The sequence below is a fragment of the Spodoptera frugiperda genome, chromosome 19 (genome assembly GCF_023101765.2).
Source record: "Spodoptera frugiperda isolate SF20-4 chromosome 19, AGI-APGP_CSIRO_Sfru_2.0, whole genome shotgun sequence".
In the NCBI taxonomy this organism is placed as follows: Eukaryota; Metazoa; Arthropoda; class Insecta; order Lepidoptera; family Noctuidae; genus Spodoptera; species Spodoptera frugiperda.
Window position 1 is genome coordinate 4,974,541 of NC_064230.1, and position 20,468 is coordinate 4,995,008.

Below are 20,468 nucleotides of genomic sequence, written 5' to 3' on the forward strand. Positions count from 1 at the left end.
CCCTTGATTATGATTTGCATAACAATACGAGAAGAAAGAATTACGAAGTTTCTTGATAATTGTCTTAGATACAACTCTTTGACAACATTTCAATCATAAAATGAAGGAAACATTGAAAGTAGCAGTTTATGCCACTACAGTGTAGTAATCCACGCGACAAATATCGACGCACACAATTAGAACAAGCGCGGTGGACGGTATATTGGTGAATAACTTTGAATGAGTAACCTTCAACCTGTCCTATACGCCAAAGCGATGAAACATTTAAAGCTTTCTCGAATGTACGTAGAAGTTTCTTAACGGTTATCTTCGAGCAACCATGGCACACGCCGCGCACTGACCTCGTCTGGTAGAACATTGCTACAACACGTTGTACTAACATTAGCACTACACATACGACACACACATGTCTTTGGACAAACTAATAAGTTTCTAGACATCGTCTCTTACTAGTTTTGCCCTTCAAAAAATCTTTCTTGACGGTTGCCTTCGATACAATGTTGATCGAACATATTCGAACGAATGTATTAAATTTACGTCTAGATACGAGTTTCTTACCTTCTTTTGAAGGAATTCATAGAAAAAAGTTATTGTATAGGAAACATTTTATAAGTAGCCATTTATCAGATTACAAGCTACTTGGAAATACTCATTCTGCAAAACAGGAGAGGGGCAAACCCTTAACACATGACATAGACACACGACAAATATCGACAATAAGTTTCAGTTTTTTAATATTGACTAAGGTTGTCTCCTCGGTCAACTAATAACAAGTGATCATTTTGGAAGAATTCTTACCATTGTAAGGACGATTAACGATTTCATTTCATTCCAAGACAAGTTAGTTTCTTGACGGCTGTCCTTCGATACAACACTTACAATATTACAATCTTGTAAGAAGTAGAAAGTATTAGTAAGTAGCAGTCTATGAGGTGACAAACTACATACTTGGAAATACTGATTGAGTCAACCTCATCGGGCACCATATGTGATATGGGCCTCGTTGAACAAATTCATTGGAGTTCCAACGTTTTGTGGAAACAGTTGTTTGTTCACAATATATTAATATTGGCATTTATTAATTGAATATGAATATCAATGTGACGAACTGGGCTAAATGTAAAGATACAAATACATACATACAAATACATAGATAAGACAATATAGTTCACGCGACAAACATCGACGCACACAACTAGAACAAACTAGTCTGTCGCTACACTACTCAACGTTTCTTACTGGTTGCCTTCGCTACAACTTTAATAAATACAATATATTTATGAACACACAGCTAAAGTAGCCTGCCAGCTGTTTTAAGCAACGCATAGCCATTGTCAATGGCAATAGATGTCACAAGGTTTATTTCTTGTTAGAGAAATATAAGTATTTTTCCGATAGACAGACAGTTGTGTTTAGGGATCCCGATTTTGTTATTGTATCCATATTTGTGAATATAAAACCAACACAAATATTAACAAAATTGTTCTTGGATACCGGTAACTGTTTATGTTTTGACGTTGTTGTATGACAACTCAAAATTGTTCTTGGATACCGGTAACTATTTATATTTTGACGTTGTTGTATGACAACTCAAAATTGTTCTTGGTTACCGGTAACTGTTTATGTTTTGACGTTTTGTATGACAACTGATATGAACGTCAAGCAGCGACGTGAAATACGCAACATACGAGAACCAATCACAGAGCTCTATTCAACGCTACGGGTTTTCTTAGACAAGGGTCGCTTAAGTATCGTTTATGAATTGAAAGGCTTGCCAGATGTTACGCAGTGAGAAATGCCTTTCTTCGCAGAGCGTTGCTACTTCACTGAGGAAAGTATCGTTTGTGAATACGGGTGTAATTTCCATTGAGTAAGTGAGACAAAAAACAATTGACATGTCAGTGACGTCATGCACAAAATGACAAGGACAGAAACATCGTCTTCTCTTTCTAAATCCATTTCTTCATTCTAATACAAATAAAAAACAATTGACATGTCAATGACATCAGACCCGAAATGACAAAGACAGACGCATTCATTTTATTCTTGTCTCTTTTTAATGGAGATAAAGATACAACTTTTTTTCTTTTAATGATGATTTACATAACAATACAATGAAGTTTCTTGATAGTTGTCTTCGATACAACTCTTTTACAATATTTCAATCACGAAAAAACGAAAAATACAAGTAACCCTACAATGTAGATTATTTAAAGAGTTTCTTAATGGTTGTCTTCGACACAATTCTTATGTTTTAAACATAAGTGGGAAATATTAAAGAGTAGTTGTTTGTGAGACTACAAACTACTTGGAAATACTTAGTTATATAATATGGAATTACCACATAGAACGACAAATTGTTTTTAAATACCACGTAATTTACAAAGACGAAATATACAGTCAAGTACCTAATAATTTGTCAACACACGACACAGTGGACATCGACTCGAATTCATCCGAAGAGTTTGAGTTATTTTTAATATAATTTCAAGCGTCAAATAACAATTAGAGAACTAGCAATATAATGCAATGAGCGCTACAACGTGGCATCACAATGAAGGCGATTCTAACTTGACGCCCGTCTTTAATACAACTTTACAATATTTGCAATACTCTGTAGATATTTTACATAATTTAAATAGGAACTATGGCAATAAATTTGCAGACCATAATAACTATTATTCAAATTCATTCTGCAAAGTGTTTCTTGACGGTTGTCTTCGATACAACTTTAAGTCACGTATTAGTTAAATACGTGAAACATTATTTAGCAAATTCATATATTTTAAGTAAATAATGTGAATGTGTTAACACACTCATTAAAACATTGAGCACAGATTAGAAAGACAGTGCAGTGAATGCACCATAATGTTCTAAGAGTCATTTTGAGTATATTTTGATTAGTGGAGTTTCTTGCTGGCTGTATTCGATACAACATTAGAAAATGTTCGTATTACATGAATACGAAGGAAACATTTGTTAGTAGTCCTTTATTAGACTACCAACTATTCGGATATAGGAACATAATTACCAACATGCCACATTAAACCTGTTAATATAACACATGACTTAAAACAGGCTTTACCATCAGAATTATTAGCGCGATACAACGCTTTTACAATATCATTATATCAAACATGAAAATAGAAAATATTTGTAAGTGGCAGTTAACTACCAACTGTTTAGAAATACTGACACATTATGTAATTGTTATAGATTTCATTTCATTTTATTTCATTTATTCTTAACTAACACCTCTGGTGCCCGAATGTAGTGCTTCCTTCTAAGACATGAAACATTATTTAATTTTAGAAAATTCTTGGGTTTTTCAGTTAATACTGCAATCATTGCATCACATTCAACTGAATGTTTGTCGGGATTATGCCCGATTAAAGTGAAATATATTGTTTTACTAATGAAGAAGTAAACTTGTCTGCTAGCTTCACGGACTAATGAGTTTCTTGGCGGTTGTCTTCGATACAACGTTGACAGAACATATAGTACCTAGCTGTGTATGTGACTACACACAACTGTAGAATACTGACTAGGTAAGTCTCATGGCGTTTGCCGCTTAGTAAAAAACGAACTGATCAAATATACGGACGACGCATACAATTAGAACATTGGTGGTTATGAGACACAGACAGAGGACAACATGTAGGTATTTGAAGTCTGGAAGACACGAACTGTTCATTCCTTGGCCAGTCTGTTGTATAGACTATACAAAGAGTTTTTGACGGTTGTCTTCAAAACAACTCTGATATACTTCCGTGTTAATACGAATGAAGACATTTTTGAGACTTAATAGATCGATTCTACGTTTAAGTACTAATTACCAATCGTCCATATTGGAAATACTGTCAGTCTGGCAAGTATTCATTTCGCAGACCGACTCCCAAATCTCAAAAAAACTATTAATGTAAATATGACGTAACCACTTATTCAGCATGTATAAACATCGACACACACAGCTAGAACTAGCAGACTCCCCGTGTACTAAACTGACTTGTTGCACAGTGGTACAACAGCAACAAGTAATGAAACTGTAATGGATACTCCACGTAGAACTAACACTGTAATGTCGTCCTCAGTGGGGAAACGATTGTTTTGTAAACCACGTTAGTACATTAGCTGCTTCGTGGACAATTGTAGCTGAATGAGCTTTGGGACACAAGACCATGAACTTGGTTAGGCAAAGTAACATTAATTCTTGAGACAAATATCGACGCAAACTGTTCATCCCTTGTCGTTTCTTGACGGTTGTCTTCAATACAACTTTGTATATTATTTAGTACGCAAATACCTAGCAACCTTTTATATACGTTTGTATATACGCTGACAAGGTACATCTCATCAGAAATATCTTAAAGGAAATATTAGTAAGTAGCAGATTATTGTATTATAATAAACATTCAACATTATAATGTGAACTACCCACTTACAGCGACCACACGCAATAAGTGGGGAAATATCACTTCAATGAAAATACCACTAAGTGGGGAAACAGTTATTTTATAAACTGTGTAGGACCAATATCTCATTATTGACAATTGTAGCTGAATGAGCTTTGTAACACACGGCATGAACATTGAAATGACGTAGATGTAGTCAGTATCAGCATGCGTCAGCCGTCAAGCGAACGAAAATTCATATTTGGGTACTCCATTTGACGAGAACAAGTTTCTTGACGGTTGTCTTCGAAACTAGTAAAGTTTCGTATTATTTAAATACGTAGGAAACATTTGAGACTGCAAACTAATTGCAGGTACTGACTAGGTCATGTCAGTCTGAAACATCCGTGGAACTTGTATATTTCATTATCAGTTTAAATATTGATAGGAATGACCACGTACTAGTAGAACGACAAATAGTTCCATATAATCCAAGTTGACACAGAAAACCCGAACTATTGTATTTAACATAATACTTTATTAATTTGTATATTCAATTCTTTCACAATATTCAGTATAGATTTCTTTATCAGATAATGAATTAGGTAAATAAATACCACGTTTACTATGAATGGTTACAATTAGGGTAAATTGTAGTTTTATAAACCCCTGTTGCTCATGAGAGATAGTTATGGAGACTTGTCATACATCACATTTGCCATAAACAGTTACAACTACCTAAATATAAATACGACGACGGACGAGAAGTTTCTTGACGGTTGTCCTTCACAGAACTCTTTTACGACATTTCAGTCACGACATGTGTAGGAAATGTTTATTGACAAATGTATGTCGAGACAAATGGACAAATCCATGGAACTTTCAATGTTTAATACAATACATTGTCTCTCAATGGCATTAAGTATGAAGAAGTTAAATCTACAGTACACACGGAGCGACCACTTCAATGACTTTCTAAGTGGGGAAATATTTCCGACGAAAAATGAGATCCATGTAAGATTGCCGGCTTCTAGAACAACGAGTTTCTTGACGGTTGTCTTTGATGTAACTCTTACAAGAGTGTGAGGACTTCATTGTGGGAACTGCAATGTTCCACTTTACTTGTGAACAAATATTTGGCATGAAACAGTTGATTATAGGAATACAAAGATTAATGAGCTGTCGGTCACAAGACATGGACATGAGTGAGACGACATAGATAAAGACAATAATTAGTGCAGCCGGTGTCGAGTACACTACACGTCGATCGCTTACAACAAACACAGTTCATCACTAGTCGTTTCTTGACGGTTGTCTTTGATACAGTTTTGTAATACTTTTCGTACTACGTAAACACGTAGAAAACCATATGGAATTCTTTGCTATCAATGACTGCCTTCATCACAACATTAAGGGCAATTGTTTCTTAATGGTTGTATTCGATACAACTTTAGACAATATTCGTATTATATGAACACGAAAGTAACATATTATTTTGTAAGTGGCAGTTAACTACCAACTGTTTAGAAATACTGACACATTATGTTATTGTTATAGATTTCATTAATATGTGTAGAAATAGTAGTAAATTCATTTTATATCATTTATTCTTAACTAACACCTCTGGTGCCTGAATGTAGTGCTTTCTTCTGAGACATGAAACATTATTTAGAATATTCATTGCAATTACAGTTAATACTGCTATTAATTCTGATTATTATTTTAATATTTGTCAGGATAAATCCCGATTATTGCTTTACTAATAAAGAAGTAAACTTGTCTGCTAGCTTCACGAACTAATGAGTTTCTTGACGGTTGTCTTCGATACAAGGTTAATCGAACTTAATGGTACTAAGAGGTGACAGTTATTTCAAACACCTTCTTAACTTCAGTATTTTGAGAATAGTGTATACGTACAATTATGTACCAAAATATATTCCAAAGATGGCCTTGGAACATCAAACCGTGAAAATGTACAAGAAAATGAGTCAGACTCAGTCAGACTGAAGTCACAACATTCACGTAACAAATATCGACGCACACAATCAGAACAAACACAAAGCCCTGTAAGTAGCTGTTTATGAGATTACAAGCTACTTGGACATACTGATTTATAAACACCACATTTTGTGTGAGACTTTGTCGACAACTATACGATAGGAAAATATCCATATCCAGGGACTTCTTCATTAAATATTGAATAATATTGTTTGCACGGAGTTTCTTGACGGTTGTCTTCAATACAATTGTTTAGGTTTAACAAGGGGGGATGTTGTGAATGGTGTGGACACCTTATTAAAATCAAATAGTGGGAAAATAATTGTGTGTGCTTTCCCATATTCAAATACACTTTCTTCTTCAAAGAATAAGTACATAGGTGTACTCAATAACATACTACACAAAATGACATGTCAAAATGACAGACTTTTATTTTTTGATACTAATAAATTTATTAGTAATCTTATATTTAACAAGAAAGGTATACACCTTTCAAAAAAATGTAGACAGAAAATTGCTATACTTATAGCAAATAATATTAACACTGTTATAACTAATATAACAGATAGTAGTTGTAGTGACAAATCTGTGCTGTCTAGAGTGTCTAACAGCACAGAGACACTAGGTTTAAACTAGATTATAAGACAACAGAAGGTACCTTTATAAATCATATGAATGATAAGGTAAATTCTGGCAGTATAAAACTATTTCAAAATAATTATACACAGGAGCAGCACAACCTTAAATTATTTTATATTAACATTCAAGGCTGTTCCTCAAAAATCTTAGAATTAGAGCTGTTTTTAGAAAAAACTAAGTTTGATTTAATTTGTCTATCAGAGCATTGGTTAAAGGAGGACCAACTAACATCTTTAAATCTAGAAAACTACAATGTAATTAGTAATTTCAGTAGAAAACAAATAACCATGTAATGGTGGGTCCCTAATATTAGTTAAAAATAGTATTAAATCTAAAGAAAGGAAAGACATTGTAGCACTGTCAGTTGAACACACCATTGAGTTGTCCTGTGTTGAGCTGGATAGACATGTTGTAGTTTGTGTTTACAGACCACCTAATTATCAGAATCTTCCTTTATTTGATTCTGTCATGGAGGATGTTTTAAGAAAGGTTTCTACTAGTCACAAGTCAATAATTGTTTGTGGCGATTTCAATATTAATTTATTAGAAAATAGTACAAGCAGTATGGAATTGTTAAATTTGTTTGGATCATTTAATTTAAAAAATGTTTTTTTAGAACCAACTAGAATAACATCCTCGACCGCCACCTGCATTGATAATGTTTTTTGTAATTGTGATTACAAAGAAAAACATATTATAAATAGCTTGCCATCCGACCACTGTGGACTGATGGTTGCGTATAGCTCTTATTTACCTTTGCTGAAAACTCAAATAAGATTTAGACAAACTACATTTAGAAATTTGGAGAAATTAAACAATTCTTTAGCTAGTAAATTAAGTATAAAGACATTTGATATTAGTAATGTGAATAAGTTGTACAACGATTTCTTTGAATTATTAAACAAGGAATTTAACAATATTTTGCCACTCAAAAATAAAGATATTCATACCAAATTTGTATTTAGCGATTGGGCTACTGTAGGTATTCGAAAGAGTAGAAATAAACTTTTTGATCTTTATGGCATGAAACCATATAATAACGACCCCCATTTTCAACAATATGTAACATCGTACTCAAAGACTTTTAGATTAGTGTGCAAAGCCGCAAAACGTCTTTATATCAGCAATAAAATAAAATCAGCTGATGACAAAATAAAGACAACTTGGAAAATTATACAAAATGAGACTGGTAGGAAAAAAATACATAATTCAGAAATTAAATTAAGATCTGAAATTGGACAAATTTCTTCAAAATGTGATGTAGCACAGGAGTTTGAAAATTTTTTTACTAATATTCCTATTAAAATAACTAGAGATTTAAATTCTTCAGCTACACTCTCAGCTAGTTTGCTTAAAAAAAATGTAAAATCATGTCAACATGACTTTATTTTTCAATATACGAATCCTCTAGAGATCGTAAAGGTCTTTAAAGAAATTAAAATAAAATCAACTGAAGATCTTTGGGGACTATCAGTGAAAGTCTGCAAAACAATTATTCAAACTATAGCGCCCTATCTGGCTATGATTTTTAATAAAAGTATAGATGACGGTGTTTTTCCTGACCTTATGAAATATAGCAAGGTTATCCCACTATTTAAAAGCGGCGAAACCACAGAACCTAATAATTATAGGCCTGTATCTATTTTGCCGGTCCTTAGCAAAGTGTTTGAAAAGTTGATACTGTCTCAGATGCTTCATCATTTTAATAAAAACTCCATCTTCCACCATCAGCAGTATGGTTTCACTAAAGGTCGTTGTACAACTGACGCCGGTGTTACTTTAATGAAAGAAATATTTGGTGCCTGGGAGGAAGCACAGGATGCCATAGGTGTTTTTTGTGACCTCTCAAAAGCATTTGATTGCGTTGACCACGAGACACTTTTGCTGAAATTAAATCATTACGGGATTAGAAACACTGCGCTCCGTCTATTGAAATCATATCTAGGAGATAGGCAGCTAAAAGTTCATATTAACGGTGTTAATTCACAAGGGTCTGAGATAAAAATGGGCGTTCCTCAAGGTTCAATATTGGGTCCTTTCCTCTTTTTAGTGTACATAAACGATTTGCCACTCATATTCGAAAATGAACCAAAAATGGTTCTGTTTGCAGATGATACATCACTGATTTTTAAAATAGGTCGACGTACGAATAATTTTGACGACGTGGACAGCTCCATTCTTCGAGTCTATGAGTGGTTTACTATTAATAACTTGGCGCTTAATGAGAAAAAAACCAAATGTATTAAATTTTGCTTGCCAAACGTACAAAATAACGAATGTTATGTTGCTTTGAACGGACAAAAGTTGGAATTTGTTAAGGAGACTGTATTTTTGGGTATCACATTAGATGACAGATTACAATGGGGGCCCCATATAAAAGCACTTTCGGGGAGACTAAGCTCAGCTGCTTATGCAGTTAGACAGATTAGACAGCTAACGGACGTAAGTACGGCAAGGCTTGTTTATTTTAGTTATTTTCACAGCATAATGTCTTACGGCATTTTGCTGTGGGGGCGAGCTGCGGATGTAGAATCAATTTTTATTTTGCAAAAGCGAGCTATTCGAGCAATATATAACTTGCCCCGTCGCGAATCTTTGAGAGAACTATTTAAAACTATAAACATTCTTACAGTGCCTTCTCAATTCATTTACGAAAATATTATGTACGTGAGAAAAAATCAACAATTGTTTGAAAAAAGAAGCGACAGACACAATTTTAATACGAGAGGTAAAAATAAGTTAGCTATACCGCAATTCCGATTGTCCAAAGTGCAGAAATCCTTCATGGGATTTTGTGTTAAGTGTTACAATAAACTACCAACCACCATACTGAATCTGAACGAGAAAAAATTTAAATCTTGTATAAAGCGTGAACTGTGTAAACAGGCATATTATAAACTGTCAGATTATATTGAAGATAAAAATGTGTGGCAGCATGTTGGTCCGGCTCCACTGGACACTCGCTCACACTAGACAATGCTCTAATACGATCACTAGTTACACGTTAAATTAAAGTACTAATTTATTCCAATGTAGTCTAGGGATCCTGTGGCATCAAGCAGTTATTCATTTTTTTTTTATTTGAAAAATTAAATTAAAGATTATTTTTTATTTGTATAGAAGCATTATTTCAAAATTGTAAGTGTACATATGTGGGCACTATGTTTGAAACAACCCGCTTTTTTAATTTATATTCTTTACAAATTGGTTTGATTGTCCCATAGTTTTGACGTCGTATTGTAGTTACATTGTTCCTACATATATATACAATAGGTAAATGATCAAATAATGTATCAGAGATATTGTAAAAAACATTTTTTGAAAAGAGTAACGATGGAGTTTCTTGCTCGTTCTTCTCCATTCGAAACAACACTTTGGAACGAGCGCCTAGCTTCACTGACAGACAGACTGACGGACAATTTAATTTGACGTTTCAAAAGTGCCTAATTTAGGATTAATTGAAATAAATGCTTTGACTTTGACTTTATGTTTTAAACATGATGTGAGAAATATTTAAAGGCAGCTGTTCATAAATCTACAAACAACTTGGAATTAATTACTTGGTAAGTATCACTTTGTGATAGTGAAACAATATTAATTATCAATTATTATAAATATTAATTATCAACCCATAGATAGGTTTTGTTTCAGTAGGAATTGTGAACAGCATTCTTGCTTTCCCAATTTGTAATAGGGCAAAATGTTATACAAATTGATGTGTAGACCATAAGTTCGTAGACTATACTGTTTAGACCATTAGTCGCTATTTAGTTTAGTTTGTTATACGTTATTATGATTATAACGGCACCGGGCGATGCTGTGTCTGACAGACAACATCCTTTAATACATTTATGAAATGCAGAACGACTAATTCTTTCGGAAATGTAAACCAGAAGACGAGACGAGAACTAGTTTCTTGACGGTTGTCTTCGATACAACGCTTGTATAATATATTAATATTTCCATTTGTTAATTGAATATGAATATCAATATGACGAACTGGACATAACACAGAAACAAAGTTAATTACATCGATAAGACAATATAATTCACGCGACAAATATCGACGCACACATTAGAACAAGCGCGGTGTCGCTAGCAGATTGCTTGACTGTCTTCGACACAACTTTGTATAATTATTGACTTTTTATTAATTTACATGTTTATAATATAAAGTAGAAATGTCATGTAGAACAACTTCTGCACGTAGAACAGTTAGTTCTAAATAGGGAAAATGTTGTTTTATAAATGCCTTATCAATCATCAAACAAATAGCAGTCGACAAACATTGCAATAGAAGTTTCCAGACACAAGTTTCTTGACGGTTGTTCCTCGACAGAACTCATATACAATACTGGTAAGACAAATATCGACGCACACAATTAGAACATTGGTCTTTATTCATTTTAGGTATAAATGTACAAAATATAGTGTTATGAAAGTATTATAGGATAATGTTGACATTTTAAAAGCAACTTGTTAGAGATTAGCTGCTGAATATAAAACTACAAACGAGTCATTACAACCATAATAAATAGACAAGTATAGTTGAGGCTGTCGTAGAAGAAAACGGAAACATGTGAGACAATAATATATGTAGGTACTCCAGTTGACGAGAATTAGTTTCTTGACGGTTGTCTTCGATACAACTCTTGTTTAATATACCAATTACAAAACAAGGGGAGAATATTACTTGAAAATACTGATTGAGTCAACCTCATCGGGCACCATATGTGATATGGGCCTCGTTGAACAAATTCATTGGAGTTCCAACGTTTTGGGAAACAGTTGTTTGTTCACAATATATTAATATTGGCATTTATTCATCGAATATGAATATCAATGTGACGAACTGGACAAAATATTAAAAAGATGGATAATTACATAGATAAGACAATATAATTCACGCGACAAACATCGACGCACACAACTAGAACAAACTAGTCTGTCGCTACACTACTCAACGTTTCTTACTGGTTGTCTTCGCTACAACTTTAATAAATACAATATATTTATGTCGCACGTAATTACACAGGGCATATACTAATTGTAATCAGCAGTTTATGTAACTGCAAAGTATTTGTACATACTAAATAGATACATCAGCATTACCTGGAGATACTGAGTAAAGAACATTAAAACGGTGTTCGATGTCGCATCGAGTAGCTGCAAAAGAAAATTACATTTACAATGAGTACGTTACGAGTTTCTTGATGTTTGTCTTTGATACAAGCGTGGCACATGTTAGATACGGACACTCCACGAGCGAGCACTTTAATGTCGTCCTTAGTGCGGAAATATTAGAGTTTGTTTTCGAGTGTATAGTGAACCGGAGCACAAACCACTATACAAACTACTAGAAACATTAATGAGGAGGTCTCATATCTGTTGAGACTCTGAAAGAGTATGTAAACCATACATCGATGATACTATCAATATTTAAATGTATATTTGTATATGTATTACATAACACGTTAGTAATTATTACAATACAATACCAACTATAGCAACAATGGCAACAATTACAACAATACAGACAATATAATTCATACGACATATATCGACGCACACACAAGTCCGTATATAGTGAACATTTGCCACAGTAGCAGTCAGTAATATTGTCTCTGAGACATGGAACAATGCACAGGTTCTAATGGAGAGTAACCACAGAGTAATTCAGTTTTTACATTTCAAAGATTATGTTAAGTTTGTTGTCGGTTGTCTCATTCAAAGTGAAACGTAGAACATTTCAAACACCGTCTCATGTTATAAACTCAATATTTTGAAATTGTATCAGTACAATTATGTACTAAACAAATGTTCCTAAGCTCATGGTCTTGGAACATCAGACCATAACAATACACAAAAAATACAACAGGATTGCTGTGATTCCCTCACTTCGTACACTTTGAATATTTCAAAGATTATATTAAGTTTCTTGACGGTTGTCTTCGATACAACTTTGACAAATATTTTGTATTAAATAATATATTCAAAGTGAGACGTAGAATATTTCAAACACTTTCTCATGTTATAAACTCAATATTTTGTAAATTGCAAAAGTAAGACTATATATTATTCAATGAGTTTCTTGACGGTTGTTCTTCGATGTGACATAATATATTCTATTTAATACACATTTCATTTCACATGAAATACTGAAAAGGATATCTTGTATAGAACGACCGTAGAGCAGCATCCTCCTCCTCAGTCGTACATTCTTGACAGAATGCTCGTGGTTGACAATGATGCATTTCCCCGGATATCGTAGCTCTCGCGATGCGCCTCTACTTGTTGAAGTCTTCACCCGTAACCCTGGGCACGGGTTCCGCGTTATACCCCGCAGAACTGGGTCCCTGCTGAACTTCGCCATCTACACACTCCGGCCTACTGAAGTGTAAGATGCCCACCCCCGCGACATGGACGCGCCAGACAGGAATTGCCCAAGTGAAGAGTAGAGAAGGTGACTCTACTCCCCCCAGGGCCGGGTTAATGGGCGTGTATGTTCCCACACCCAAAGGCTTAACACTACCACTACTACAAATATAAATAAAACAACATTCAGTTGTTGTATCTTGTAAATACTAATTCTAGAATACATTTATGTACTCGTTATTACAGGGCATTTTGTCGGTATGAAGTATATTTTATTTAAAAGATATATCAACATTACACAGTTCTCTCCTCACTCGGACATATATTTTACATAGTACAAAGTAATTTTGTGTTCAAACTACTAGAGTACATTAGTACTTTACATTTTGCGAAATGACAAATATTTTTGTCACGAAAACTTACTTTCTTTCTTACACAGAGACAAGACTAATTTCCATTATTATATGTACGTTTAACAAAAAACAAATGACATGTCAATAACGTCACACAAGAAATGACAAAGACGGACGCATTTATTTTATTCTTGTCTCTTTTTAATGGAGTTGTAGATACTACCTTTTCTCTTATCTTGATGATTTACATAACAATACAATGAAGTTTCTTGATAGTTGTCTTCGATACAACTCTTTTACAATATTTCAATCATGAAATGAGGGAAAATACAAGTAACCCTACAAAGAGTTTCTTAATGGTTGTCTTCGACATAATTCTTATGTTTTAAACATAAGTGGGAAATATTAAAGAGTAGTTGTTTGTGAGACTACAAACTACTTGGAAATACTGAGCTATTAAATATAGAATACTTTAATATTCGAAGAATAAGTGAATTCCGCCCTGAAATAATTGTCTCTTGTTTGAGAAATACTACCGACTGCAGTGGTAGCGCACATAGTGACGTCAGACACAACACATTGTGTAGCTTTATGGTACCATCACAAACCTTCGAAATAACACTGTATTACAAAGGTAATAAAGTTTCTTGTTCGTTGTTCTACGTAAGAACATTACACCATACGTATGTCCATACAATACACTAGCATCTATATGTAGCTGTATATAGTATACAAGTAGATAAAAGGTACTTGAGAACAGGAAGAGTCTACCTTACAGCTAAATGAGAATGACACACACAATTAGAACAAACGTAGGAACCTCATTTATCGGGTATAAGACGTAGCAAACAACAAGACGACAAAATGAAGAATGGCCCCTCGCCTTGTAAACATCTGAGAAATATTCAATGTGAATGATCACTTTAAATCATTAAAATGTGTTTAAACCTGGATCTGGACAGTAGAGATGATTGGGATAAGGGTAGTTCTTCAGAGACAAAATTTTCGATGTCTTTGGGAATATCTTTGAAACCAACTAACAAAACGGCATGTAATATTTTTTTTAGTATAGTTTAGCTATATCAGTTACTAGGACAAATAATATTTTTTAAATAATTGCAGTCTAGGTACAAAATATTTTTTTTAAAGCTTGTTCTTCTGATTCATATGGTGTGTCCGTTTGCCATTTTCCGGAACAAAGTAGTCAATTTCGCATTTTCCCTTTGATACTTCAATATAAATTATAATTACATCGATAGGAGATGAGTTGTCCTCTTCAAAAAAAATTATGCATTCGTTATAACTATGTTAGTATGATTATAAATAAATAAATAAGAAGTGTCCGGCGTAAAATACTGATTAATATGGCGTAAGCTACGGATGACCATACTTGGTCGGGTATTAATAATGAGAGTCTGGCTTCCTGTGCGGAGGGAAACCAGGCGTGCAACGGACAAGCTAGGAGGCGGACGTGCGGCTGGTTGGCTTAGATCCAGGTGTTACTAAGGTAAATATCTGATTCATCTGTGTTTGGTTTACATGGCATCCTGATTACAATGCCTATTTTATAAAATTTACTTTACAGTTTTAAAACTTCAATCTATATTTCGTGTGAAGTTTTTTGGTTATACATTCGTGTAGAAAAATTATAAGATTGAAGTCTGTATATACGATGAGTTATGCATGATTGTAAGCAAAATCCTGATTCATCTGTGCCTGATTTGTATGGTCAAAACCGCATATGAATCATAAAATAATGCTCTTGTTGCGTTGTCCATTTTTTTATTTTCAAATTAACTTAGCTATAAATGTTATAGCTACAATTTAAAACTTTTTTTTGAGGAATGTATTAATATGAGTCTGAAATTGCTAATCTGCCCTGAGCAAGCGTGATGATGAATGCTCGTGACTTCTCTGTGTGAAAGTACTCGAAAATGGTATGCTAACAATTAAAATAAATACAGAGCTCATTTACATACAATTTTAAATTGTTCAACAGATTCATCTGTAACAATTTCTGATTCATCTGGGCAGAAAATATTCAAACGTCGATATCTCGAAAACTATTTTTTTAAAACGAGTCCCTCATTCGAATATACGTTATTTGGTTTAACTATTTTCATATGAACACGTGTTACAGATCTTAAAGTGGAATTAAATTTTGGCCATATGAATCAGTCGAAGAATCAAATTTCGAAGAACTACCCATAAGCGTTTTTGCTTTTCATTAGTTGTCAAGTTTCTTGACGGTTGTTCTTTGATAGAACTTTATACAATACTTTATTCTTTAAATGTGTTAGAAATGTCTGCATTTTTTTTAAACATTACCCCACATTAGGATTTTCTCTTGTGTCGTGGGTGCGTTTACAAACATACAAGTTCACATACACATGACACCTAGACCCGAAACAACAATTTGTGGATCATACAAAGAGTTGCTCCGTGCGGGAATCGAACCCGCTACCCGTTGAAATATAAAATTACCACTTAGCACGGCGAATAGTTGTAAGTGGGGAAATTGTATTATATCATGTAAGTAGTGGACATACTGATTAGAGAAACTTCATCAGGAGCTTGAATGTCTCTGAGGACAATATTTAAAGAGTTCATTGACCGTTCAACATTCAGCCATTACTTCTGATAACATAGATGAAGACAATATAGCTCATTAGACAAATATCGACACCCAGCACAAAAAAATAATTCCGAAGAATGATTATATAAAAGTCACACGAATGTATTTGTAGTTTCTTGACGGTTGTCTTCGATACAACACTCATGTTGTAATCATGCAACATGTAGGAAAGAGTAGTAAGTAGCTGGAGCCACCGACTACTTGGAAATACTGACTAGGAAACACTACAACATGTAGGTATTTGAAGTCTGGATGACACAAGTGACAAAGACTTAATATTCGGTTACTCTTCGGCAGATCCTTTATATACTGATTGTGTAATCTATATATTAATACGTGATGCAAAAACTTTAGACAGCTTTTTACGAAAATTGCGCGGACGTAGGAGTATAAAATTTGGTACACTTATAGTTTATGTGTAGGAGAAGTACAGAAGGCTAATATTTTTCAAAAATAATGCTTATAAAGTACATTAAATCAATAAATAAAACATTACACACACATGCATAGTATCTGATCGTACTTGACAAAACGTCAAAATCGATAGACATTGCGATGATATTCTCACGTCTCATATGAAAAGAGTTTTATAAAAGAGTTTGTTTGAGTTTGAGTTAAATAAAAATTATCCTTGAACGTATGTTAAGTGGTATTGTAAATTAAATCGTATATGGTCGAATATCGACCACTAGGCGACCACTAGTATATAGAAATGAACTGTGTGTAGTCGGATGGTAACAAGAGGGGAAACTTAGTACACTCATAATCACTCAATAAGTTTCTTGATAGTTGTCTTTCGATACATATTACTGTATTACATGAAATGTTGAGATATTACACATGGATATTCCGGAAAAGACATCACTGAGAAAGAAGGTTCATTAGAGAACTTCACTTCTTTACTTTACTAGGGAATATTTAATACTACTTCTAGTATACATTTATGTACTCGCCATTACAGGGCATTTTGTCGGTATGAAATATATTTTATTTAAAAGATACATCAACATTACACAGTTCATCATTCCAATACAAATATAAAACAATTGACATGTCAATGACGTCAGAGCTGAAATGACAAGGACAGAAAAAAATATGTTATTGTTGTCTCTTTTTAATGAACACGTAGAATTACCTTTAGTCTCTAGCGATGATTTACATAACAATACAATGAAGTTTCTTGATAGTTGTCTTCGATACAACTCTTTTACAATATTTCAATCATGAAATGAGGGAAAATACAAGTAACCCTACAATGTAGATTATTTAAAGAGTTTCTTAATGGTTGTCTTCGACACAATTCTTATGTTTTAAACATAAGTAGGAAATATTAAAGAGTAGTAGTTTGTGAGACTACAAACTATTTGGAAATACTGAGTAATTAAATATGGAATTACACAAACAGTCTCGCAGTGTGGGAATAATAGTTATTATAGCCGGGAAATATGTTAACTTGGCTGACACAATAGTTTAAACAATGAATCAAATCCTACAATTGAGTTTCTTGACGGCTGTCTTCGATACAACTCTAATACAATACTTTGATCATGAAATATCTTACAGGAAATATTAGTAAGTAGCAGATTGTTGTATTATAATAAACATTCAACATTATAATGTGAACTACCCACTTACAGCGACCACACGTAATAAGTGGGGAAAGATCACTTCAATGAAAGTACCACTAAGTGGGGAAATAGTTGATTCATATCGTGCTGCGATGATCACAGAGAGAAATATTAGTTTTCCACAAGACCAGTACTAAAAGAAAAGATAGTTATAATTATTACATTTTGAAAAGACAAGAAAGTTTCTTGACGGTTAACTGAGGAACATGATGTCTGTGGGACATTCCTTCCAGTCACCACATTAAACACGAACGTACCACTTAGAGCGACACAGTTCTAAGTGTAGATATTATTGTTTTATATCACATTAGACTCCACAAAGGACATTAGACGAAGTATTTATTCCCGAAATATTATGTAGCGCACACATGTATAGCTACGTGAGGACATTACTTTAGCGTATACTAGCTGTTGCCCGCGACTTCGTCGGCAGTAGTTGATTTATATCGAGCTGCGATGTTCGCAGAGAGAGAGAGAGAGTCTTAACTCGGTTTCGAATAAAACATATTGAAAAATTGTGTCAATTAGTTACCTAAAGATTAGTACACACGAAAACTACATTCGTAGACAACATTAGGCTCAATACAGTTTCTTGATGGTTGTATTCGATACAACTTTAGACAATATTCGTATTATATGAACACTATGAACACGAAAGTAACATATTATTTTGTAAGTGGCAGTTAACTACCAACTGTTTAGAAATACTGACACATTATGTAATTGTTATAGATTTTAACTACATGTGCAAAAAAGTCAGACTGAAGTCACAACATTCACGTAACAAATATCGACGCACACAATCAGAACAAACACAAAACCCTGTAAGTAGCTGTTTATGAGATTACAAGCTACTTGGACATACTGATTTATAAACACCACATTTTGTGTGAGACTTTGTCGACAACTATACGATAGGAAAATATCCATATCCAGGGACTTCTTCATTAAATATTGAATAATATTGTTTGCACGGAGTTTCTTGACGGTTGTCTTCAATACAATTGTTATGTTTTAAACATGATGTGAGAAATATTTAAAAGCAGCTGTTCATAAATCTACAAACAACTTGGAATTAATGACTTGGTAAGTATCACTTTGTGATAGTGAAACAATATTTATTATAAACCCATAGATAGGTTTTGTTTCAGTAGAAATTGTAAACAGCATTCTTGCTTTCCCAATTTACGATAGGGCAAAATGTTATACAAATTGATGTGTAGACCATAAGTTCGTAGACTATACTGTTTAGACCATTAGTCGCTGTTTAGTTTAGTTTGTTATACGTTATTATGATTATAACGGCACCGGGCGATGCTGTCTCTGACAGACAACATCATTTAATACATTTAAGAAATGCAGAACTACTCAAAGCTATGGAAATGTAAACCAGAAGACAAGACGAGAACTAACTAGTTTCTTGACGGTTGTCTTCGATACAACGTTGATCGAATATAATGGAGAGGTGACAGTTAATTCAAACACCTTCTGATGTTATAAACTCATATTTTGGAAATTACAAAAGTAAGATTATACATTATTCAATGAGTTTCTTGGGGGTTGTTCTTTGATGTAACATATATGTTATCTAAATATATATTTCATATCACATGAAATACTGAAAAGTATATTTTGTGTAGAACGACCATAGAGCAGCATCTTCCTCCTCAGTCGTACATTCTTGACAGAATGCTCGTGGTTGACAATGATGCATTTTCCCTGGATATCGTAGCCATCGCGATGTGCCTCCACTTGTTGAAGTCTTCACCCGTAACCCTGGGCACGGGTTCCGCGTTATACCCCGCAGGACTGGGTCCCTGCTGAACTTCGCCATCTACACACTCCGGCCTACTGAAGTGTAAGATGCCCACCCCCGCGACATGGACGCGCCAGACAGGAATTGCCCAATTGAAGAGTAGAGAAGGTGACTCTACTCCCCCCAGGGCCGAGTTAATGGGCGTGTATGATCCCACACCCAAAGGCCTAACACTACCACTACTACAAATATAAATAAAACAACATTCAGTTGTAGTATCTTGTAAATACTAATTCTAGAATACATTTATGTACTCGCCATTACAGGGCATTTTGTCGGTATGAAAAATATTTTATTTAAAAGATACATCAACATTACACAGTTCTCTCCTCACTCGGACATATTTTACATAGTACAAAGTAAGTTTGTGTTAAAACTACTAGAGTACATTAGTACTGTACATTTTGCGAAAAGATCAACACAAACACTTTAATAAAAATTATGACAAATCGACACCAGCAATTTATACTACGCTAACTCAAAAAGCGTACTTTACAGTAGAGGCGTTTAAAGGGAAAAACGTGATAACTTTTACATTAATTAAGATACTTTTTTGAAATTTGGTATGCTTAATATTTAATTTATTCATTGTAATATCTCATATTTATATTTTCTTAATTATTTCTATTTTTT

At 33.8% G+C, this 20,468-nt stretch overlaps 1 long non-coding RNA gene across 1 annotated transcript in view; it reads left to right on the top strand.

Annotated features, from left to right (window-relative positions):
• The window catches only part of LOC126911897 (uncharacterized), a 141,158-nt gene that overhangs the window by 109,367 nt on the left and 11,323 nt on the right, over positions 1-20,468 (top strand). The window lies entirely within an intron of this gene.